The following is a 25,060-nucleotide window of genomic DNA, read 5'->3' as shown; positions in this document are numbered from 1 at the left end:
TAGTAAGTGTACACGCGCACGCACACACACACACGCACACACACACACACACACACACACACATTTGATGAATAAATACAAGACTTTTTTTAGATGTCATGAAATACATCTATTTATTTCAGATTATAGCTCCCTGTGACCAATAGAGTTAGAGTTGGTTTTCAACATTAACCTCCCCTTGTGACCATGCACCTATACCTTCCCCAGCTTTTCTCTGCACACAGACAAAAGCTCAGCTTTAGCTTCCTTGGGATTGCATCTAAAGTACCAAATGTAAATGTCTCCCAAATGGGGAGACAGCTTGTTTATACAGGAATAATTGCTTCAGCACAGTGTCCTCCTTTATAACAAAACTTGCAGAAAATGCTGAGTAGTCAGATTCCTTACCTTTGCATTAGGAAAGAATTTAAAACCTATTTCAGTCCTTTCTTTGGCCTCATGTAAAAATAAAGCTTTTCTCCCCAAGCTTAGGCCTAAGCAAAGAAATCTAACCCTGACTTCTACTTTCCCCAAGCCCCCAAAATAAGTCCGGGTCATTTTGAAATAGATTTTTTCCCTCGTTTCCTTAAATCGGGGCCAGTCAGTGATGGACAGATGTTCCTGTGCCAGTTTGAAACTGCAGTGAAGGGTGTAAGTGATGCGTCTCTCCGTTGTTCGCTCCTCCGCCCTCCCCTGAAGAGGGCAGTGCTAAGTGTGGATCCTGCCAAGAGAAGGCCGGAGGCTTCGCCTGAATCTTAGGGCAAGCCATCAGGTGGCAGATTTACCAAGGAGCCCGCCTGCTGCTTGACTTCATTACTGTTTATCATCATGTCTACTTCTTCTAAAATTTTTCTTTATTTAATCACCTAATACTATTTTTATTGGCCTGTCAGAATGTGGGGGAGAGTAGAAGGGAATTCATTTCATGTGTTGTGGAACATTATTATGGTAAAATATTAGGACAAGTCTATACCTTCCTCCTTTGAAAAATAAGATACAAAACCAATTAAAGTTAAGTGATTACTGAAATGCATCTAATTAGTTATTAACTTACACACATCAAGCTATGATGGCAGCTTTCACAGCAAAAATCCTGTTGGTGTTGATACAGAAGATAATTGATATCACAGAGGCCTCCGCTTCTCAGGCAATTGCTTAAGAAAGCACCTTCACAGCTCAGAGCCTTCTCTCCCTTTGGGTTGGGGTACATTTTCGTCAATCTGACAAGATCTGTCACATATTATCAGACAATTGATCACCGACTGCTTGCAAGTCTTAATCCATCGTTTGATCACACATCAAGAAAAATTGCTTTTTATGTCTTACATCTTGGCCATGAGAAAGGGGAAGAAAGCAGAGACCAGGCTTCCGGCTCCAGCTCATTACTTTTTTGCAAATGATAGATGGGTTCACTAGGCAATTTAACTTTAAAATGATCTTTTCCCCTTTCTCAAATAAGCAAATAGAAGGAGCTTTGCAGCACAAGCTGAGCGGAGAGGGAGTCTGCCTGCTGTTCCTTTTGTGTCTCAATAATAGGCGCCCATGTGTGGATGGAGGCACGTATGGTTAGCAAATATGTATTTACTTAGCATTACTGCATCTACTTCTAAATAATAGGATTTAAAGTGGACACACACAGAGAGACTAACTTTCACTCTCCAGGACATAGCTATAATCATTTTACACATTTCTTCAAGAGCACTTATATATAAAGTAATTTGAAATGACTTCTAGTTTACCAAAAAAAAAAAAAAAATGAGTATTATATAATGACATAGCGAAAACCAGTTCTAAAAAAAAATCATTTCCCCTACCATGAATCCAGTTATGTTATTGTCAAAATCCTGACCTTATGTATATATAGTAATATACATTCTAGCTTTCTCAGAATGGGGCAGAACCTAATAATGCAGGAATTAGCCCTATTTCTAATAATTGATTGCTACTTAATGTCAAAAAAGAGAAAGCATCTGTAATTATCAATAAAATAATAGCTAAAACATCAAACTTTTTGAGGGATTCTATTTAAGTTGTCAGCGTACCCACAAATACCCTGGTAATCTGTGAATAGTATTCCTGAAGTTCGCAGCATTCAGACATTGCAGTTGCGTTCTTTGAGGCCAGGAAGGAAAAGTCCCAATTTCTAATGGCTTACTTTCCCACTTCTCCGCTAAAAACCTCCCTGGGAATCCTTCACTATTGTACATCCTCTGTAATTTAAAGACACAGCTGAGAGTCAGCCTTTGCATGCTTAAGTAAAATGAAAGGCACTGAGAGATGTAATTAGTGCTTTTTCTTTGTCATGCAACTCGAGACTGACAGTGTTTCCAAATAGTAGCCACTAAATCTTAAAGTCAGGCAGTACCTGGCTGGCCTGCAAGCTTTTGTCAACCAATGGAAAACACTCTAAGGCCAGGAACTAGACCCCAATCTCTAAGAGAGTTTGTGTCAGGCACAGAAAGAGTGTGCCAAAAAATATTTGCTCTGGTGAAATGCACATAAAACCTCTAGCTTAGTTAGAAGTATTGTACCAAAGTCAATTTTCTGGTTTTGATCATGTACTTATGTAAGCTGTTATCACTGGGGGAAAGTGGAGGAAGGATACATGGGAATTCTGTTCTCTTTTTGCAACTTGTAGGTGAGCTTAGAATTATTTCAAAATACAATTTCAAAAAAATATTTACTGAAGGGGCCCCTGGGTGGTATAGTCAGTTAAGCGTTCGACTCGTGATTTCAGCTCAGGTCATGATCTCATGGTTTGTGAGTTCAAGCCCTGTGTCAGGCTCCACATTGACAGTGTGGAGCCTCCTTGGGATTCTCCTTCTCGCCCTCTCTCTCTGTCCCTCCCCTCGTCATGCTCTCTCTGTCTCTCAAAATAAATAAACAAACTTAAAAAAAATATTTGCTGAAAAGAGAATGAATGCTTCTGTAATTCTTTAAGCCTTCTGAATGTGCTATGCATTTGAGGCCCTGAGGTCTCAGAGTCCTCTCATGCACCTTTTTTTCTTGTTTTTATTGTACCCCTCTTTCCACTTCAAGCCCTGTGTCCCATGCCCAGATTCTGATTCTGCCTCTGGTCCTCTAGATGTGGTGCTTATATCTGACCTTCCCCAAAATTTGGCTGCTAGCCTTCCAAGAGGAATTTTGTCACACATTTCCTCTTCTTCTTGGCCTGGATTTTCTCTTTGTACCACCACTGCATCTTTCTTGGTGACCTTCTCAGCACCCAGTTTCCCTTTTGCCCAGCCTTTGTGTGTGTGTGTGTGTGTGTGTGTATGTGTGTTTGTGTGTGTGTTGGGGAGTGATGTACAGAGTGGAAATGATGAGGGGTGAAGTTGAGATTTAGTCTGTGGTAACCTGCATCTCTGAAATAGATTTCTGTTTATAAAGAACAATTTCCTGCAGGGGGAGACTCTACATAGTTCAGATTGAACTCTTTGGCTTCACTATATATTTTGTGAAAATACTATTAGAGCCTTCAAAGTTTAGCTTGCTCCGTATTTGTTTTCACTGCTGGGTGTCAAGAGCATGATCCCCGTCATCTTAATTGACAGAGAGAGTAGACTTACTGAGACTACATCCTAAGGCCAAACAGCATGGTCTGGGCATTTATCTCAAACCGGATTTGCCTTTGAGAAATCAGCTGGGACCCTCAACGACTTCCCCACCACTCCATTCAATGAAGGGACAGTTGAATGCAATGGTTAACAACACAACACGGGGCCGTATTATTTTGAATCCAGCTCTACTTACTAGGAGTGTGACTAAACAAATGAATCTCTCTGTATCTTAGTTTTGCCATCTGTAAAATGTGGATGATAATAATTCCTAGCTTATAGACATCTTGTGAGAATAAGTGAGAGTTAGTGTTTTGAGAAGTATTGAGCTCGCCATCAGTTGGCACTCAGTGAGTGTAACTATTATTCTCTAATGCCTGTTCTACTTCCATTTCCTGTATCACCCTCTACTGGCTCCTAAAGGTTCAGTATGGTGACTTGTGCTTAGAAATAAGAATTTTAAAAAATGTTTTTTGCTTTGAACATTTCCCTAAGTGTCTGGAAATAATAGAAGATAATCAAAGAAGTCTCTGAAATAAGGTTGGAAATTAATCAGTATCAAAGAAGAAATCTAATACAGAGTCACTCAGATTTCTGAATCTACTGATCAAATCCCTGTTGGGATGCAGGCCGTAGTGGAGATGCTGGTGAGCTTTGTGGAGACGTGACCGCATACCTGAAACTCCTTGAGCTGGTTTTCTCCTTGTAACTTACAATGCTCTGAGCTGGGGGAGGCCAGGGTGGATTTCGATTAGACCAGAAGTCACACTGCGAGAAAGATAGGCTTAAAGACATGGTTGAATATTGCCTTCCCTTCCCTTCCCTTCCATTTTCTTTTAATAGCATATACAAACCGAACATTGATACTTGGATGAGTCTAGCTCCCAAGTGTTAAATGGGATGTTTAGAGCCGTAAAGCACTCTGATGTAGCCACAACTCTGGAATGGAACTGTTTTCAAAGGTGCCTCAGTTTTCCCAGTCTTTGCTATGGCGAGAGCTATCTACTGACACTTGAACTAATGGCATCCCAATCCCAGGCAGTTGGCATCCATTCCATCCCTCCCCTTCTAATCAGCAATACAAAGTACTAGAAACTTGTTGCCTGAATCCTTTCTCATTAGCTCTGGAGATGCAGATTAAAAATCATTCTTTGGTAGTATTTATTAGGTTTATATGATCTGCTTTCCAAGAAGCATTTAGAACAAACAATAAGTTATAGCTAAATCCAATGTGAGCAAGCAATAGACTCAAATTAGAAGAGGTAAAATTAAATTTTCATGTATCATAAATGAAATATCCATTAGGGACTTCACAATGACCTTCAGGTTCAGCAAGTTCTGTATTAAAACTTCCAACCTGAAAGATACAAGTGCTGGGCCAGATAACATGCATTTCAGGTACTATGGAGGAAAAGGCCCAGCCAGCCACAGTAAACAAATGTAACTAGTTTTGGAGAAATGCTATTGACAGTAAAATTCTAATTTTACTCCAGCTCCCAGAACAGATGTACCTCCGAGTCCATAGACTGCAATACTTAACTGCAGCTACTCAGCTGTGACCTTCAGCCCCAGGCTCACTGCAATAAAATTTTCATGCAACCATATGGAAGAATATTTTAATAGAGATTTACTGTCAGTAACTGTCCCAAAGGAGCAAATAAGGAAGCTGTAACATATTGCGTACAGTAAATCAAGGGGACTTCAATGGAAAAACGAAACCTCCCGGAGGCAAGCATCTTTAAAATTACAGGCAACACTTTGTACAAATATGTGTACAAAGGACTAGATATGCACTCAGTTAAGTAGCTCAAAATGGTTTCGATTTGCAGATATATTTATTTAGAATTTATTTATTGGATTTTATAAGTGGCAAGCACTTACCTGTCAGGGCTGAATGCCTATGTATCCCCCTTCCCTGGGGCAAAACGGAAGTGAGGGAGGGGTGACTTCAACTGAAAATCTTACCAAACCCGGGAATGTGGCAGGCAGCATAAATTGCACCCTCTCTATAGCCAGGTTTGCTTCAATTTAGGGTGAAGTATTAAGCACAGGGACAAAATATTCCCTTAGCCAGTGTATAAACAGTACTGGGTGAGTTATTTGAATGGTTAAAAATTCAGCTTAAACAATAAATGGGGACACATGTTGATTAAAACTCCCAGTGGGGCAGAATGCATTCAGACTCCCTACTTGGATCCTTGATTATGCTTTACCCAACATTTTTGCATGTAAAAATGTCTCCTTTTTGAGAAGCTATAAAATGGCGATTTTTGTATAAATGGGTGTTGGGCCTGTCAGAATCAATAAACCAGATCTCATGCTCCTCCTCCCCTGACCGTGTGTTTATTTGGAGACATGAGTCCACGGCACCGGGCCACAGGTGAGCTAAGAAGGAGGGATAGAGCCTGAGTGTGTCACCTCCACGGCTCCACGCTTCAGTTCACTTAGTTACCACCACGACACCATTTCCTTGCTCGGCTTCAGCTCTTACTGTTAAGAGCATTTCAGTTTCAGATATTTGTTTCCTGAGGGCAAACAAGCAGCCATCTCCCCCTCTACTCAACTGATGGAAACTCTAATGTGAGGGGCAGTAATTTAGAGATAAATAGACCGAACACTGCCCTTGACAGTTCATATTTTATGGCAGAGAGAAGGCCTAAAACCTAAAAAACTCATGTGTAGGAGGCATAGCACAAATGCTTCATCCATGATACATAATGAAGGTACATGTCTTTGGCATCAAACCGAAAATCAAAATATCCAAGTGACCGTGAATAAGGGAATCGGGTGATAAATCTTTATGTTTTGCTAAATGCCCGTGGGTTGTCACATTTGACAAAGAGTGATAACAATAGAAGAATTGTCATATCTGATAAATGTGTCTCAGGCATTCCATTCTTCTCTTGAAGTGGTCCCAGTTACTATAAAACACAGGTAACATGCACGGGTGTGCAGATTCAAAACAGGTTGGGTTACACACTGAAAGTGAATTATCTTGACTAATCAGAACCTGGCTGGAGGTTGTAATACAATAGGAAGCTTGAGACATTAGTTCATGCCATCAGATTAATGTATAAATCATGTTACATGGCTAACAATGAGTTTGTTACCCACCAACTTTCCCAGTGTTTCAATCACCGTACTTTTTTCACAGTTGGATATTGTGTTCCCTGGACCCTTTAATGGCACTCTATTTCACATTGAAATGGGAGTCAAAACTGGAAATGCTCCTCAAAACATGTTAGTTTGGGGACACAAATGTATGCATGATATGTGTAGTTTCTTCCTTTGAGAGAAAGGCTGATTGGGATGAATTTCCAGAGTCCTTGCATTATTTGGCTGTGACCATGTTAAGAATCACCCTTTTTGTCTTTATATGGAATAGAATGGTCATGTAGACAATTTTTGTCTGTGTTTAGTTTCATGAATTTACCAAGAAGGGTGAGTCATGCCTTAACTTTTTTGATTCCATCCCTACAACAAGTGATGTCTGAATGCTTACTCATTAAAGGCATTTTCCCCTCCATCTCCTGAAAGGTTCCATGACCTTGGTTAGCTCTATACCCAAAGCTTTTGATTATCTTGGCCAGTACAGATTGTCCCTCTCCTCTTCAACCCACTCTCTATTCCAGCAAGTTGGTTTCCTCTTGACCTCCACAGGTTCTATATTTAATTTGTCATACCCTCAAGTCACATGACTCAAGAATAAAATTATTTTCCTTCCTTTGTGCCTCTCCAAACCTTAGCTTTCTTTTAAGACTCAGTTCAGAGCTCCACATCCCCAAACAATCCTATTGAGCCATTCTAGGCCCATCACTAAATGCTAAAGACCAAGTCATTTTCTACTGAGTAGTTAATACATTCTGAGAATATGAATAATTGTTTAATAAATACCCATTGACAATTGATTTGTTAATCTTTTGAACTTCTTTTCTTTCTTTTCACCACTTTGCCGTGTACTTCAGACTTGTACTTCCCCCAGAGAAAATGAAAGAATGTATTCTGAAGAAATTTTTATTCTTACTCCTCCCACTGGGAGCATGCTAGAAAGTAATCATTACTTAATGTAATTTTCCACCTATAGACATCATTTTACAAGCTGCAAATAATGTGAATAAAATGTAACTATATACCCAACCAACAAACAAAATCTCCCAAATTAAAAGCAATATACAGCTGGAATGAATAAAATAATTTGCTAATTAGAAAAGTATTCATGATAGATGCTAAGCTTCTCACAGCTGGAAGTTATCAAACAGAGACTTACTCAAGAATCTGGGGGAGAGGATTTCTGTAAAGGATGGGCGATTAAGTTCAATAAATCTGGGGTCTCTTCCAAATCTGAGATTCTATGATAATTGTCTGAATTTAACCAATTAGAAAAAAATGATTTTAGGAGTCCTATGAGGTAAGTTTTTTATATTCCAAATGTCTTTAAATTACAGCCAGAGTTAGGACATTAATTTGAAAAATATCTGAAAATAACTGGTCATTAATTGATGGACTGACTTACTAAAGTCAAAAGGAGGGTTTTTCAAAGTGGCATGGGTGTGTGGACCCAGCTACAAAGCACTTTGAAGTCAATCTTATTCTTAGAACATGCACCTACAGTTTAACTGACCTGTACATGTAAATGGATGGCTACTGTGCACATTTTAATAAATAAGTATTTATGTGCCCATTGAAAATGGCCCAATGTGCCCAACGAAAATGAAAGTCTTGTCAGTTTTCCTGTGATTTGTTAACCTTGAGTACCTAAAAAGAAGTAGTGAAATGCATTGCCCTGTTGGGTGTCCCAGAGAGCTCTACCAATGCTATGGTCCCCTACCAAAGTCAGGAAACCTATCTTTGCACAGTCATACTTTCAGACTTACAGTAGTGATATTTCACAAGTAGGCACCAATGTAGACATACCAACTACAAGCCTTTGGCATCTTATTGTTTGTTACCTAGATTTAATTCGTTCCTAAATATTTTAAGTGACACCCCTGAAGGCAGTGTCCATTATCCAGAATTTTTGGATACCAGATGCTTGGGTTAAGTAAAACCAAACATCTAATGACTATCATTTCTTCTTCAACTTAATGTAGTCTTTTGATATGTGTCCAGAGAAACCATGAAATTTTGTCTTCTCATTATTTGGATTTTGGTGTGGTCAGGGTATGGATATTTTGAGATAAGGGTTAAAAATTTACTCATCTGAAAACTGTATACTTGTGTACACGTAGAGTATACATAGGTATGCACAACTTGGTAGCATTTTACTAATTTGTAACAATTTAGGAAAGTTTTGGTTACAGGGTCCCTAAAAATTAATGCAGTGCTAATTCTTTCTAGTGAACAAGTGAACAGAATGAGGTATTTTCTGCTTTATCGGTATCTTCTAAACAAGTATATTTGTGATTTACAAGAAAAAGATGCTTTGAAAATGTTTGAAAGGAGTTTATTCAGTTAGGTTAATGCTGCTTATGGAATGATTTTTACTCTTCTAATTGGGAAAGCTAACTTTTTCTCTTAGAAAAATAGGAAACTTCTCCCTTACCTGAAAAAACACAATTTTTGAATTAGCAATGTATGAATCAAAACTTTGTTACATGTTAAGAAACATCTGGAGTAAGTGTAGTTTATAGGTATAAACCCAGATATATATTATGGTTAAATTGAATGTATTTTGGTAAAAATTAGTCTGATTCGACCATACTAATTATCATGCATCTGTTTAGTTAATTAGTCTAAAGTTTCCTGATTCACAGTTCAATGATGAGTTTTTCATGAACTTGTTGGATATTTTTATTCCATCTTCTTTTAGCCAGGATCATCCATAAATGTCCCAAGATGCAGCAGAGGGCAGAGAAGTGTGGTGGCTCCGGCAAAAGACTGAGGCTCTGAGACCACATCTGGATTTCTGTTTAGACACTTAAGAAGTCGTGACATCCAGAGCAGCAACCTAGCCCCTGCACTCCTGGTGAGGTAAGTCCCAACCATAACTATGAAAAAACCGTGGCCTCTCTTGAAGTAGGATATTGGATCGATCCAAAGTAATGATGTTGTTATTAATATTCTTATCCTTGATGTAATTATAATTATTTGATGTAATTATACGAACTAAAATCGCTCATGCACAACTCCCTTGTGTGGGGGAAGCAGACAGTAAAAAGCATGAAATGTTTATCTGTATTATGGTTTTAGTTTCTCTTTACCCTCTTGGAGTTAGCTGCCTGAGTCTTGTTCAGTGTGACAGAAGATCATTCTAGAGGCTGGGAGGAAACAATGAGATAAACTGTCTAGGTGGTGATGAGGTATGAGGTATGAAGCATCCTGTCACATTTCAGGGTGAAATTCATCTTCGACAAGATTTCCCCCACATCCCCCACCTCCACCATTTCACAGCTTGTATTCCCAGAACACGAGTATCAAGATTTCATTTGCCTTGGAGCCCTTCCAGAAATTAACAGCGTTAAGAAGAACCATTCTATTAAGTCAGGATGGTGTCCAATAAAAGCAATGAATGATTGGAAAATGGACCGTTTTAATGCTGTTCAGTAAAACCATCGTGAATGTTCTTAATTATGCAATTCCATCCTTCCTGTGTAATTGGCTCATTTGATTTTTTTTCCTCTCATGGTATAGAATAATCTGAGTTGGGGGTCAGAGTCTTGTAATGTTGTTATGTTTGACTAACATTTGAAGATGATGAGGCAAAATATGTGAGAGTGTAAAATTATTTGGACCCCCCCCCCCCCAGACAACGAACGAACAAGCATGAAGGCTCATAGAACTGACAGGAATGGAAAACATAATTGTACCCTTCAGAGGCATCTAACCTCCATTTGCAAATACAGAGCACTCCATTTTTTTTTTTTTTTTTAATTTTTTTTTTTCAACGTTTATTTATTTTTGGGACAGAGAGAGACAGAGCATGAACGGGGGAGGGGCAGAGAGAGAGGGAGACACAGAATCGGAAACAGGCTCCAGGCTCCGAGCCATCAGCCCAGAGCCTGATGCGGGGCTCGAACTCCCGGACCGCGAGATCGTGACCTGGCTGAAGTCGGACGCTTAACCGACTACGCCACCCAGGCGCCCCAGAGCACTCCATTTTTAAAAACTCTATTCCTTTGGTTTTGGATAGTTAATGTAATCCCGTGACTCAAAATTCAAGAGGCACAAAAGGGTATATTGTGAGGTATCTTCCTCCTTGGCATCTGAAGCAACTAATGTTATCAGGTGTGCATGATGCTCTCAGAGATATCTAATGCATATTCAAACACTTTTGTGTAAATTTTCATTTGTGTTTTTCTTATGTGTACACACAGTAGCATTATCTACTAGGATTTTATATTTGAGCACTCAGTCGGGTACTGGGGATACAGTAACGAGCAAAGCCAAGTCCTTTAGGGAAGCTTACATTTTTGTGGTGGAAAGCAGGCAAAAAGCAATGACCAAGATAGTTTCAGATTGTGAGTGTTTGACGTTGACCAACAAAGGGGGTGCTGGCTAATTGAGACTAGGTGGTCATTAAAGGCTCACCAAGAGGTAAGAATTAAAAAAACAAGAAATCACTTTTAAAAAAGTTGTTTTTACGTTTATTTATTTTTGATAGAGAAAGACAGAGCATAAGTGGGGGAGGGGCAGAGAGAGAAGGAGACAGAATCCAAAATAGGCTCCAGGCTCCAAGCTGTCAGCACAGAGCCCAACGTGGGGCTCGAACTCACAAACCGCGAGATCATGACCTGAGCTGAAGTCTGACACTTAACCAACTGAGCCACCCAGGAGCCCCAAAAAGAAATCACTTTTTAACTTTTGCATTAATCTGGCTAAACATTAAGTTAAACCTAACAACGTGCCCCTAGATAGCCCCACAAAACACATATGTGGAGACCTGGGATTTGACAGACAATTCACGTTTAAACATACCCTTCAAGGTAGTGTGGTGACCCCAAATTTCAAATGCACGCATGCTCATCACTGCCTGATGACTCTTGATACCACTGTGCTCTTTTAATCTTGCATGACAAAAACTACAGACAGGAGACGCCCTAAGAAATTCACTCTCAGATAAAATATTTCATGGAATGCCTACCAAGAGGCTGGGACCATAACACTGACAGCTGCTTCTCATCTGTACTCACTGTTCCGACCATATTTTAGCCAGTCTACAAAACCCGCAATTAGATAGGGAGGTTAGACTCTTCTCTTATTGTGGTCAGCGTGCCAAGAAAATTGAAATGGAAGGAGAGGACAGATTGCTAAAATAAGAATTCTGAAGGACACTTGGCATGACAGTGAGACCAGTAGAAATTCATAGACCAATCGTTTAAACTGAATATCTGGATAAAAAAGTAAAAAAAAAAATCTGTGCATATTTAGACGTTCTCAAAAATCTTAACTTTTGTCATCAGATATCTTGGATACTATCTATAACTGGATACTGGGTTAATTGTTTCAGTTCTCATCCAGATGTGCAGTATAATGTAGAAGTATCCCAAGATAGCTACTCGTAATTTTCCTCCAGGTGTGTGAAAACATCTATTTCCATTTCTCTAAAATAATTGAGGACTTTTCTGGTTAGTCTAGATGTGTTGGTGGCTTTTAAGAGTGACAAAATACATACCAGTTGAGGTTTGGATTTATGCCAAATACAGAAACTCCTGAAAGTGACTCATTATTTGACAGCACAGAAATTACTTTAGATCTCTGTTGAAATTCTGTTCTCATTATGGGTGTCAATTATCATCGTATTGTAAAATAGACGCAAAAGGGGGAGGAGAGTGGGTAAAATCTGAGGCAGCTCCTCCCTCTTGGCCCCCACTACGTGACACGTGCAGAAGGTTGCCGTTTTTTATGGACCCGCACGGCAACTTACATATTTATATTTCTCCAAGGAATGAAGGAAAAAGTCTCTTCCCTCCCAACCCAGGTCTTAGTCCATTTGGGCTACTGTAACAAAACAACACAAACTGAATAGCTTATAAACCGTAGAAACTTATTCTCAAAATTCCAGAAGCTTGGAAGTCTAAGATCATGGTGCCAACAAATTCGGTGCCTAGTGAGGGCCCACTTTCAGGTTCACAGATGGCTTTTTCGTGTTGTGTTTTCATGTGGTGGGAAGGGGCGAGCGACCTCTCTGGTACGGTATTAGGAGGTGCTTGAATCACGAGCATGAAATTATACTGCTTTTAGACTTTTCTCAGTTGATTCCACCTCAGTTGGGCCCTTTCAGGTAAAAGCAAGTGGAATTTTATTTCATACTACTTTTATATCCACTATTAGATCCTACCCTCCCACATCTAAAGGGAGAGGGGCAGCTCAAACAGTTATGTAGATAGAGAAATGGAGTCATCAATCCATTAAATGTTTTGCCCAAGGCTGCCCAGAGTCGGAGGAATGAAAGTCACCCTGCAGTCCCTGACATTAACTTAGAGTTCCTTCCACAGGATCAGATGGTCTTCTGGGAGCTGGGCCAGGAAAATGAGCCCCTAGAGAATTTGAAATTCCCCAAAGGTGTGATGCAATGCCTGCAGATTCCATCCAATGGCACAATTCCAATTCTCTGTAAAAGAGGCAACGAACACGGAAAACTTTGAGTGTTAGTCACTTCCCTCTTTCCCTACTGCTTCTCAAGAGAAGGCAATCTTCTCTCTTCAGGCCCCCTTCCTCTGTCAGGGTCTAGGATGGTGTCCGGTTGCCAGGAATGGCACTGGAGCTGACTTTGTGCTTGTGTTTCTCCATGAAGTGCTCTGGGTTATTGGCATCTGTGGACACATTCTATTTCCCCAGTGCAGCAACAGCAGGTTCTTCTCCCCGCCCCCACCCAGTGGAGCTGGCCCACAACCAATTCCAAAATTAACATTTGTTTGCCAAACATGCACAGCTGTAATCAGCCTGCTGGTGGTTTGCTGCATAGCCTGCCACCTGCTAGCTCCTTTTCCAGAGAAAAAGAGGGAGGGGAGAAGCTCAGAACACAGTTCAGGCAATGATTTAGAATCTCTCTCCATCTCTGCTACCTTCTGCCAAACTCTGGTTCATCCCCAAAGAGCACTGCAGATTTGCTTATGGTTTTGATGGCAGTTGGGGCAGAGATACTGCTTTATGTTTTCCAAATGGCAGAAAGCAACAAACTGGTTTCTTCTCAAAGGTTAAGGGTCTTTATTTTTTGGCTAGGGAGAGGGAGTTGTTTATAGAAGACTGGGTCAAACCATCCCTGTTATGACAGTTATCTAGGCAAGAGAGGAACAGACCCAGTCTCATCCAGGATGATAAATGTTAGATGAGAAATGAACCATCCCATAGTTTCGCTGCTTGGAGGTGGAAGAAGGGGGAGACTGCTGGTGGTTGAAATGTGACAGAACACAGAAATCCAAAGAAACTTCTGGAAAGTTTTGTTATAACTTTACCAGTATTTTTTCACTTGCCTGCAGCCATTTCCTGTTATCTTCTAATTCATTGTTTTCTAAGAGAAATTTCATAAAAGAAACTCTTTTTTAATAGCTCGACTGAAGCTAGTGTGATGAAAACAATAAAAATTCTTGTTTGAAAGGGGTTCTGTCTCTGTGTCTAGGATAAGAAGGGGGATAAGATAACATAATGTGCAGCAGCCACTGCTCATTAGTGCCAGGGCCAAGTGAAGTTTGAAGGTCCAGAGTTTCAAAAGCGTCACACCGAGTTTTAAACCCAAAAGGCTTGCTTCAGTGGGATCCTTCTGGAGTAGAATCTTTGTCTAGTTGTAGGGGCCACTTCTGGCCATCCACCAGGTGTTTGCATCTTCTTGAAGCTTACAGCATCCATTTGACTTTTTTTTTTTTCTGTCTTCAGGTGCTGCCTTTCTTCTTCACTATTCAGGTTCTAGAGTGTCCATGTTTTGCTTTGTTCAGTAGGTAATTATGGCGGGTGGGGGGAAATGGAAAAAGCCAAGAGGAAGATGGAGAGATAAAAATCTGGGCAGAAATATGGATTTTTAAAAACAATCCCTAATATTTTATGACATGAAGGAAGAATAAAGACTGTTCTTAAAACCCTCAAATTTTAGGGGCACGTGGGTGGCTCAGTTGGTTGAACGTCTGACTTTGGCCCAGGTCATGATCCCACGCTGCTGTGCGTTCAAGCCCGCATGGGGCTCTGTGCTAAGGGCTCAGAGCCTGGAGCCTGCTTCAGATTCCGTGTCTCCCTCTCTCTCTGCCCCTCCCCCTCCATCTCCCTCCCTCTCTCTCTCTGTCCTAAAAATAAACATTAAAAAAATTTTTTAAACCCTCAAATTTTAATATTTTGAAGCCACCTCTTCCAAACTGATAGTAGAGTCTCAGTCTTTTTCAGCTCTGTGGACATGGAAAGAGGAATGCATTAGGAGTAGGAATACAGAAATCCGTATAGCAACCTGGCCAATCTTACTGTTTCATTGAGTCCTTCGTGTTTTGAGGAATCTCTTCATAAATTGATAGCCACTGGTTAAATGACTAAAAGGAGAGGATAAATATCTAGTCTCTTTGAGTCAGCTAGATATACACTGTAGCAGACTAATTAGGTGAAGTTGCCTTCCAGAATGTATGACGTGCTAATGGGACTTTCTCTCTACAGCATAGTTCAAGACTTTTGTAGAGCTCTATTTCTTAAGTCTCTCGTTTAGTCTTGCAGGTGCTCTGTTGACTTCAACTTAACTTCCCAGGTTGATTTTTGACTAACACTCCAGGCATTCACATTCCTCATTCATAAGGCATGACTTGTCGTTTCCAAACTACATCCTGGGTTCTCTTGCCCAAATGTCTGTCTCTGCCCACCATTTCCCCTTTGTCTGGGAAAGCTATAAAAATTCTGTTCCAATGAAATGTTTTTTTTTTAATTGAGATGTAATTGATAACATTGTAGTCATTTTAGGCATACAACATAATGTTATTTACATACATATAGCAAATCTTTAATTTGTGAAACAGTCTATAATCCTTTCAGATTGACATAATCCCTTGTTTTTGGTGCCACAAACCTTTCATGGCACTTATGCTATCCTGGCATATTAGGCTTTAGCTAGTGATGCGGATGATTGTCTTCTGCTTAAGCAGGTGGCTCCCTGTGGAAGCAGGTTCCACAGTAGCCTTGCTCACTCTTGTTCCTTCCTCACTCTTCCTGCTATAGGGCATGCTGCATACACTCCATACAGATTTCTTAAATTGAATTGAATGTGATAAAAATATTGTTAATGATCCTGTAGGGATATTAAAAGAGCGTAACAGGGGCGCCTGGGTGGCTCAGTCGGTTAAGCGTCCGACTTCAGCTCAGGTCACGATCTCGCGGTCCGTGAGTTCGAGCCCCGCGTCGGGCTCTGGGCTGACGGCCTGGAGCCTGGAGGCTGCTTCCGATTCTGTGTCTCCCTCTCTCTCTGCCCCTCCCCCATTCATGCTTTGTCTCTCTCTGTCTCAAAGATAAATAAATGTTAAAAAAAAAATTAAAAAAAAAGAGCGTAACATGCCCATCCCCCCCATCCACCTCCCCTAATTTATTAAAAAAAAAAAAAGAGCATCATGCAGAAATATACTGCAAGGAGCATGGGAAGATTAAAAATGAGGACAAGGGCACCTGGTTGGCTCAGTCAGTTGGGTGTCCGACTTCAGCTCAGGCCATGATCTCATGGTCTGTGGGTTCAAGCCCCACATTGGGCTCTGTGCTGATAGCTCAGAGCCTGGAGCCTGCTTCTGATTCTGTCTCTCTCTCTCTCTCTCTCTGCTGCTCCCCCACTCACACTCTGTCTCTCTCTCAAAAATAAACATTAAAATAAATAAATAAACAAACAAACAAATAAATAAATAAAAATAAGGACATTGGAGGACTCAAGACACACAGAAGGTAACTCTCCCGAGAGAGAAAAAATAAAGGAGAAACCAAAAAGAGGAAAAAATTATAAGCTTTTGAAAACATAAAGTGAGTTTCTCTCTAGCCTTCCAATAGACTTGGAAATGGTTTTTTTAGGGGGAATCATGGGCTGGACTATCTGGATGAGAGGACCCACATTGTCCTCCATGATAAGAGAATGTTCCATAGGACCAGAGGAAGACATAAGCACCCAGGATACCAGCTGGTGATGGTGGAGTAGCCAATCATAGAAAGGATCCAAGAAGCCACCTTTAGCAGATTTCTCATGGGAGGGAACTGCAAAACATAAATTGAGACATAAAGCAGCATGCCCCAGGCTTTTCAAGTATCTTAGGTAAGTGTTTTTATACACTGAGTTAGGCCAGGAATTTTTAGGAATTGGCTATACACTATACATAGTATTATATCCAATATTGAATTTATATTATTAATATTAATAATTATTGCAATGTTATATACAGCATATTTAAATATTTATGGAGCCACAAAAGCACTGATAGAAACAGTGAAAAACATGGACACCATTTATTTCTTACCTCCTTCTCCACAGAACTCAGCTGGTTGCATTTGTCATATAGTATTTTCATTTAATCAAACTTATTATAAATTTATGGTAAGAGAACTGTATTTCAGATATTCCCAGGAGTGTCAGGAAAGAAAATATGCCACTAACCAGCTTTCTATAAAATTAATCACCTGGGAAAATTAATGAAATTGTGCTTGAATATAGGTGTTACATGTAAAAAAGATAATGCATTCTCCTCCTTTCTTTGAAAATTAGGTGTATATTTTTATGTCTTTCTAAGCACAGTTGAGAGTGGGAGGGAGTGTTCTACCACCAAAGTTAAGTGGCTTCAAAAGTCTCCAATTAAAAAAAAAAGTCTCCAATTATGGGGTTTGCGGTAGGGCACCAAGTTCTTTACTTAGTCTTGGGTATCCTCTGTTCAGAGCCTGAGGGAGAAAGACAAACCATGGCTGTCTGTTTTCCAAACTGTGATTTATTTCTTCATCTAACAGGGTCCCAGCTCAGTACTGGCATATAGTAGGTGCTCAATAAATATTGGCTGTATTCATGAGTAAGTGGCAGCCATTTTAATTAAGAAAGCAGAAATGTGAAGTTTATAAATGTCCACAGTTGTTGGGTTGGTTATAGGTTTGCTAGCCTCAGGAGAGAAAGCCATAGGTCTTTAGCAATTAAATACTATGGGAAAGAGAAATTTCTGCTCTTTGCATTTATATTTTAGAGCTGCTGCTCAAAGTGAGCCAAAGATAGGACATCACAGGAGCATTCAGTATTATATGATCAAAAATCGGAGGAGATCCCCAACTTTTGCATTCAGAGTGCTTTTAAGGAGAGTTTACTGGAGTAAAGGAGACGTTTCTACTCTGGAACAGAATCCATGCTGTTGGGCAGGACTGAAGGCTTATTTGCTGGACTCCTGGATCTTCTGGAAAAATCTCTTTCCCTAGATTACCTGAAACTTTCCAAGGCTTCTAATATTTCCATCTTCAGTCACTCATACTTGAGCCCAACCAGTGGCATAAGAGAAAGACAAAATTTGAAAAATATTATGTGGATATTTTAAACCACAACCTCACCTAATTGAATAATTCTGGCAGAACTGTGTTTTTACATGCATGATCAAGACAAATCCCATCTCCGACGTGGCTGCAGATACTGACCCTGTACAGGTTTCCGGAAGCCTAGAGAATGGAGGAAGGGAAGGCCTTGTGTAAAAGTAGAAAAATGCTTGTGAGCAGAGAGCTCAGGATTACAGGAGTATCTTTTCAATGGAAACACCAGAATTCAAGGCATGTAACTTTGCAGCTTCATTATTCAGCAATATATACATATATATACTTAGAATACTTGTCTTCTTAGGATGTGCTCTCTGCTTTCGATGCATTTTGTAGATAAGTAACATTGAAAAGAAAATGCCAATTTCTTTGTACATAGCAAGTATTTTCCAGGTGGATCTTCACGCTGCTCAAGCCTTCCTGCACCAGACCGTCTAAGCATTTCTCCCTTTCATTCCACCTGCCACCAGGATCAGATTAGTTCAACATATACTTTTTAGTTTCTACAGTGTGTTAGATAGCAATCCAGGAGTGACAGACACAAAAATGCATAAAACAGCTCCTGCCCACTGGTGATTTCCAGTCTAATGGGGAAGACAGCTGTATCTTAGATGACTTCAGCATACAAAGCACTAAGATAGAGGTATGAACTTAGGGTGCTTTCTTTGGTACGCAGCTACAAACATTTGCCTACAGGTAGGTGGTATTACATGCTTTCTTGTATGTCTTTCTTTTCTCTCTGATTGTTTTCAGACTCCTTCAAGGCAGTGCCCATGTTGCTACTTCCCTACTTCCCTCATAGGTGACATTCTCAGTAAACACTGATCTAAATGACCCTAGATCCATAGTTGACAATGCAGTCACTTTCTTGTTGACTTTTTGTACAATTTTTACAGTTTAGACTCTAGAGTCACTAGGAGAGAGAAAAGGAGACCCCCAAACTCAGATAGTTAGGAAATTCATTGTCTAGAATTATAGTTGTACCTTCTCTGAAAGACCAGACTAATCTTTCGAGCTCTGTGGAGCCTTAATTTAGAGGTACTATTGACTATTCATTACCACGAGGTTGCTCAAGTGGCAAAGAGCATGTGTGGTGTTTAATGTGATCTTAAACATTACTATCTACGGTAAATCAGGAAGGGGGCACAAGCGTTAGAGTTGCTGTTTAATGATGTATGAAAAAGCTGCCTGGTAAAGTGCACCATTAAGAAAAGCTGAAACCAGCGCCGAACAACGACCTGATGATATATTGAGACCTCATGACCAAGGCCAGGTCTCCTAACTTGGAAGGTGATAAGCGTCACGTGCCCTTGCAGAATAACGAAACTAAGCTCCGGCATGGGCTCATGTAGCATCTTCCTACCCAACCCGGTCATGGCTTATTTTTAAATCTCCTTTCCTGTGGATCCACAAACAGACCCACAAACTTAGAAAATAAGCAAAAATGCTAGTCAACAAAAGTAATCTGTGTTAGTTAGAATGGCATATGGTAAGCCAATCTTGGATCCTTCAAAGAAACGCCCAAAGCAAAATTACTATTACTATTAGTTTTCTACTTTTACAAACACAAGCTAGTGATTATAATGGTTACCCTTGGTTTAAAAGGCTTAGTGCCAATATGAGACTGCAAACTTACTTGTGTATTTCTAATTGGTGGCTTGTTAAGAAGTTGTAGGTTTAGAAATGACAATTGATTTTATGTCCTCCCAGGAAGATTTTATTGGTTTAAAAAAACTGTTTAAGAATTGTAAAGTCTGTATAAAGAACTTACCAAACTCCACACCCAAAAAACAAATAATCCAGTGAAGAAATGGGCAGAAGACATGAATAGACACTTTTCTAAAGAAGACATCCAGATGGCCAACAGGCACATGAAAAGATGCTCAACGTTACTCCTCATCAGGGAAATACAAATCAAAACCACACTGAGATACCACCTCACGCTGGTCAGAGTGGCTAAAATGAACAAATCAGGAGACTATAGATGCTGGAGAGGATGTGGAGAACGGGAACCCTCTTGCACTGTTGGTGGGAATGCAAACCGGTGCAGCCACTCTGGAAAACAGTGTGGAGGTTCCTCAAAAAATTAAAAATAGATCTATCCTATGACCCAGCAATAGCACTGCTAGGAATTTACCCAAGGTATATAGGACTGCTGATGCATAGGGGCACTTGTACCCCAATGTTTATAGCAGCACTTTCAACAATAGCCAAATTATGGAAAAAGCCTAAATGTCCATCAACTGACAAATGGATAAAGATGTGATTTATGTATACAATGGAATACTACTTGGCAATGGGAAAGAATGAAATCTGGCCATTTGTAGCAATGTGGATGGAACTGGAGAGTATTATGCTAAGTGAAATAAGTCAGGCAGAGAAAGACAGATACCATATGTTTTCACTCATATGTGGATCCTGAGAAACTTAACAGAAGATCAGGGGGAAGGAGAAGGGGAAAAAAAAGTTAGAGAGGGAAGGAGGAAAACCATAAGAGACTCTTAAATACTGACAATAAACTGAGGGTTGATTGCGGGGGGAGGGGGGGCGGTAAATTGGGTGTTGGACATTGAGGAGGGCACCTTTTGGGATGAGCACTGGGTGTTGTATGGAAACCAGTTTGACAATAAATTATTTAAAAAATAACTAAATAAAATGCAACTTTAAAGAGAAAAAAAAAGAATTGTAATTCTGCTTGCTTAGTGGAAAGAGAGTTTCAAGGTCCATTCCTCATAACTTCTATCTAATTGATTAAACCTACTGTCTGGTGAGTTCGTCTTACAGACTGCCTGCCAATAACGAGTATTTCCTGATATGGCTGGAGTGTAAGTCCCTGACAGAGTATTCTCCAGATCTCACATGGATATCTCTTAGACTCTTTCTGTTGCTTTGGGTAGACACAGCTAGTCAATTGAATTGAACTCAGTGAGGACCATGCTTCCCAATGCTGAAACACTTAGAACAGGGTTGGTGAGACAAGACATAACTACACGTAGAACTAAGATGTGGAAAGATGCGGTGAGAAAATAAATGCTTCCTTTTTTCTTTTTCTTTTTCCAAATGAATTATACTGATAAGAAATACACTAGTGTGGAAGGGAGGAGTTGGTCGGGGAAGTTGTAGGAGGTGAAATTGGCCCTGGCTCTGAGCCAACTTTTGAAGGAAGAGAAGGAAACAGGAGGTCATGCTAAGCAAGCGTAAGCCTGAGCAAGTGGGCAAAGGGAGAAGTGCTCCATATGGACTCAGGAAACGGTACCCTACATAAACCCGGAGCAGAAGATATGAGCATGTTGTGGGATTGTTTATAATAGAGGGAGGCAAAGCTTAGCACAAGGTCATGATCACCTAATACATCAGGCTAAGGATTTAACATTTTACCCAAAGTCCAAGCTATTACCTATCACTAAAGTATTTCAAGATTTCATTGCCTGATAATAGTTGAATATTTAAATTTTTTAACCCAAAGTTTGAATATTGACCCCTATTTCAAATATTCCTCCACAAGGCAGATGGAACATTTAAATCTTTATGCTTTTTGTCACTGTGTATACCAAGTTTATTTATTTATTATTTGATTAGGCTGATTTTTAAATAGTCCTACTATATATTAAGTCTGGTCAGGTCTGTTGGCAGAGATGGAAATGTGTCTGAATTTTTTTGGAGTCTTGAGTACAAATCCCAAAAGGAGAGGCGTAGGATACTATGGACTTTATTTTCTGTATTTATTTTATATGGCAACTGAGTATCTACTAATAAGTGCGTCACTTAAAGTAAAACTCTGATTGTAAAGGGTATCTGTAGAAAAGCAACTGTTTATGTTCTGGCAGAGCTGAAAAGCCTCCAAAGTATAGTGCCCATTGTGTATGGGACTCAAAAGCACAATTAACCAAATTCTTATTTTGTTCTACACTTTAGTCATCCCCATGAGGATGTTTACTTTAAAGGAAAGGATATTTTATTTTACTGTTTAGTATCTAAATCGAGGCAAATTTTTGGAACTTGGTGTGTTGGAAGGTAGCTGATGGCCATTGAAGAATATATAACATTAGGTAGTCGAAGGACTTGAGTTATTTCATCCTTAAAATTAAGTGGAAGTTTGTACCCTTGACTCATGCAGAGGGAGTCCAGGCATCCACACTTGAGAAACACACTTGAAGGAAGTGCTTATGCCCCATAAAGCTGGCAAATAGATTCAGCCTGTGCAGGTTCCCTGTGGTATTTGCCACCCATGTTAGCTATCTTTTATGTTCGTGGATCTTAAGTATCTGATGCTTGCTCCCTGTGCAGTAGTTATTTCAGGATTAAGACTATTTATGTATTTCCCTGGGATGCCAATGGAAGCTAAAAACAGTGGCTAGTTTGTACACTTGAAAATCCAAAACCATAAACCTGAAATCAGTATGTTTCCAACTTCACTTTTCTTAGCAAGTTCCCTTCTCTCCTTCCTCCTCCTTTACCTCCCTCCTCTTCACCTCTTTTCATTCCATTGTTTTCTCCTTTTATCCCTACCCTTTATGGATTCCACCTCAGTGAAGAGAGAGAATGAGCCCCATTTTTTCAATATTGAGGATCAATTGCTCACATTTTGATATAAATACACTTGAAAGGTAAGATTGCAACTTGCTCTCTACCTGTAGGAACCTTCATATCAGGCAATTTTCACATTCCAAAGTTTGTCTCTTAATGTTTTCTTGCCCCCTGATTCCATCTAAGTCCATGGAAATCATAAATCCGCATAGTACTTAGACCTAAACTGTTTGACCTTTAGCCTTAGCCTTCTAAGTTCCTAAGCTACATTTGGATGCAGCTAACACAACCATAAAATCCTCAAGTTTCACTGAGCCCTTTTCCAGTGTTTTTGTATCTTCTGCCAATCTTTGGGAGGATGTGTTTTATAGCCTCCAGGTCAGCATGCATATTCCAGTGTTTTCTGGTTTCCAAATTGGCACAAAACTCAAGGAAAGTAAGAAAGCATTCAACAGCTACTTGTAAAATCTCTACTAGCTATGTTTCTCCTTAACCCAGCTGTTTATAGTGTTGATAAGGGTAGATTGTGGTCCACAGATGGTTCTCCAAACATAAAATCTTCACACTTAGAACCCTGCCTGTTGTTGCCATGTCATTTCTTGTGGCTCTATTGCAGACAGCACCCACACTTCACCGCAGGGAGACTTTTGAGAGGGTATTTTTCAGTGTTCTCCAGTACATGAGACCTCAGCTGTTGTCCAGCTTCCAGGAGCCCCAAAACACAGGCACATGTCCTTTAGGGATAGTTCTGGCTCTTTTCCTACCCGTATTCTGCATAGTCTCCTTTTCAGGGATCCCTTTAATAAGTGAAATTAAATGTATATGAGTGTTTTAAACATATTTCAGGAAGTGGTCTGTATGTTTTGTTCTATGTTTACATAGGAAAGACAGGGTTTTTTTTTTAATTTTTATTTTTTTATTTTTTTTTTTTATGAAATTTATTGACAAATTGGTTTCCATACAACACCCAGTGCTCATCCCAAAAGGTGCCCTCCTCAATACCCATCACCCACCCTCTCCTCCCTCCCACCCCCCATCAACCCTCAGTTTGTTCTCAGTTTTTAACAGTCTCTTATGCTTTGGCTCTCTCCCATTCTAACCTCTTTTTTTTTTTTTTCCTTCCCCTCCCCCATGGGTTCCTGTTCAGTTTCTCAGGATCCACATAAGAGTGAAACCATATGGTATCTGTCTTTCTCTGTATGGCTTATTTCACTTAGCATCACACTCTCCAGTTCCATCCACGTTGCTACAAAAGGCCATATTTCATTTTTTCTCATTGCCACGTAATATTCCATTGTGTATATAAACCACAATTTCTTTATCCATTCATCAGTTGATGGACATTTAGGCTCTTTCCATAATTTGGCTATTGTTGAGAGTGCTGCTATGAACATTGGGGTACAAGTGGCCCTATGCATCAGTGCTCCTGTATCCCTTGGATAAATTCCTAGCAGTGCTATTGCTGGGTCATAGGGTAGGTCTATTTTTAATTTTTTGAGGAACCTCCACACTGCTTTCCAGAGCGGCTGCACCAATTTGCATTCCCACCAACAGTGCAAGAGGGTTCCCGTTTCTCCACATCCTCTCCAGCATCTATAGTCTCCTGATTTGTTCATTTTGGCCACTCTGACTGGCGTGAGGTGATACCTGAGTGTGGTTTTGATTTGTATTTCCCTGATAAGGAGCGACGCTGAACATCTTTTCATGTGCCTGTTGGCCATCCGGATGTCTTCTTTAGAGAAGTGTCTATTCATGTTTTCTGCCCATTTCTTCACTGGGTTATTTGTTTTTCGGGTGTGGAGTTTGGTGAGTTCTTTATAGATTTTGGATACTAGCCCTTTGTCCGATATGTCATTTGCGAATATCTTTTCCCATTCCGTTGGTTGCCTTTTAGTTTTGTTGGTTGTTTCCTTTGCTGTGCAGAAGCTTTTTATCTTCATAAGGTCCCAGTAATTCACTTTTGCTTTTAATTCCCTTGCCTTTGGGGATGTGAGGAAAGACAGGTTTTAATCCTATTGTTTTGACTCAGTGTTCTATCAAGAAGGTCTAGGTTGGTGGTGGTGCCTGGGTGGCACAGTAGGTTAAGTGTCCCACTCTTTTTTTTTTAATGCTTTATTTATTTTTGAGAGGCACACACACAGGGAGAGTGGGGGAGGGGCAGAAAGAGGGAGACACAGAATCGGAAGCAGGCTCCAGGCTCCCAGCTGTCAGCACAGAGCCCAACACAGGCTCGAACTCACAAACCGGGAGATCATGACCTTGAGCTGAAGTCAGACACTTAACCGACTGAGCCACCCAGGCCCCCCTAAGTGTCCCACTCTTGATTTCACCTCAGGTCATGATCTTACAGTTGGTTGTGAGATTGAGCCGCGAGTTAAGCTCCATGCTGGGTGTGGAGCCTGCTTAAGATTCTCTCTCTCTTTCTCACTCTCTTTCTCTCTCTCTCTCCCAGATTGTGTATGCTCTCTCCCTCTCCAACAAAAAAAAAAAAAAAAAGGAAAAACAAGAAAGTCTTGGGATTTTCTGTATTTGTATCTTATTTTTCTTTAAAAGAAAAAGAA

At 40.1% G+C, this 25,060-nt stretch overlaps 1 long non-coding RNA gene across 1 annotated transcript in view; it reads left to right on the top strand.

Moving 5' to 3' along the window:
* The window catches only part of LOC125162732 (uncharacterized), a 524,310-nt gene that overhangs the window by 449,370 nt on the left and 49,880 nt on the right, over positions 1–25,060 (top strand). The window contains exon 7 of the long non-coding RNA XR_007151148.1: positions 9,346–9,506. This is a non-coding gene — a long non-coding RNA (uncharacterized LOC125162732). The remainder of the gene's footprint in view (positions 1–9,345; positions 9,507–25,060) is intronic.

This window comes from Prionailurus viverrinus, chromosome A3, assembly GCF_022837055.1.
Source record: "Prionailurus viverrinus isolate Anna chromosome A3, UM_Priviv_1.0, whole genome shotgun sequence".
Lineage (NCBI taxonomy): Eukaryota > Metazoa > Chordata > Mammalia > Carnivora > Felidae > Prionailurus > Prionailurus viverrinus.
Note: the sequence above shows the minus strand (reverse complement) of the source record. Positions and strands in the feature narration are given on the sequence as shown.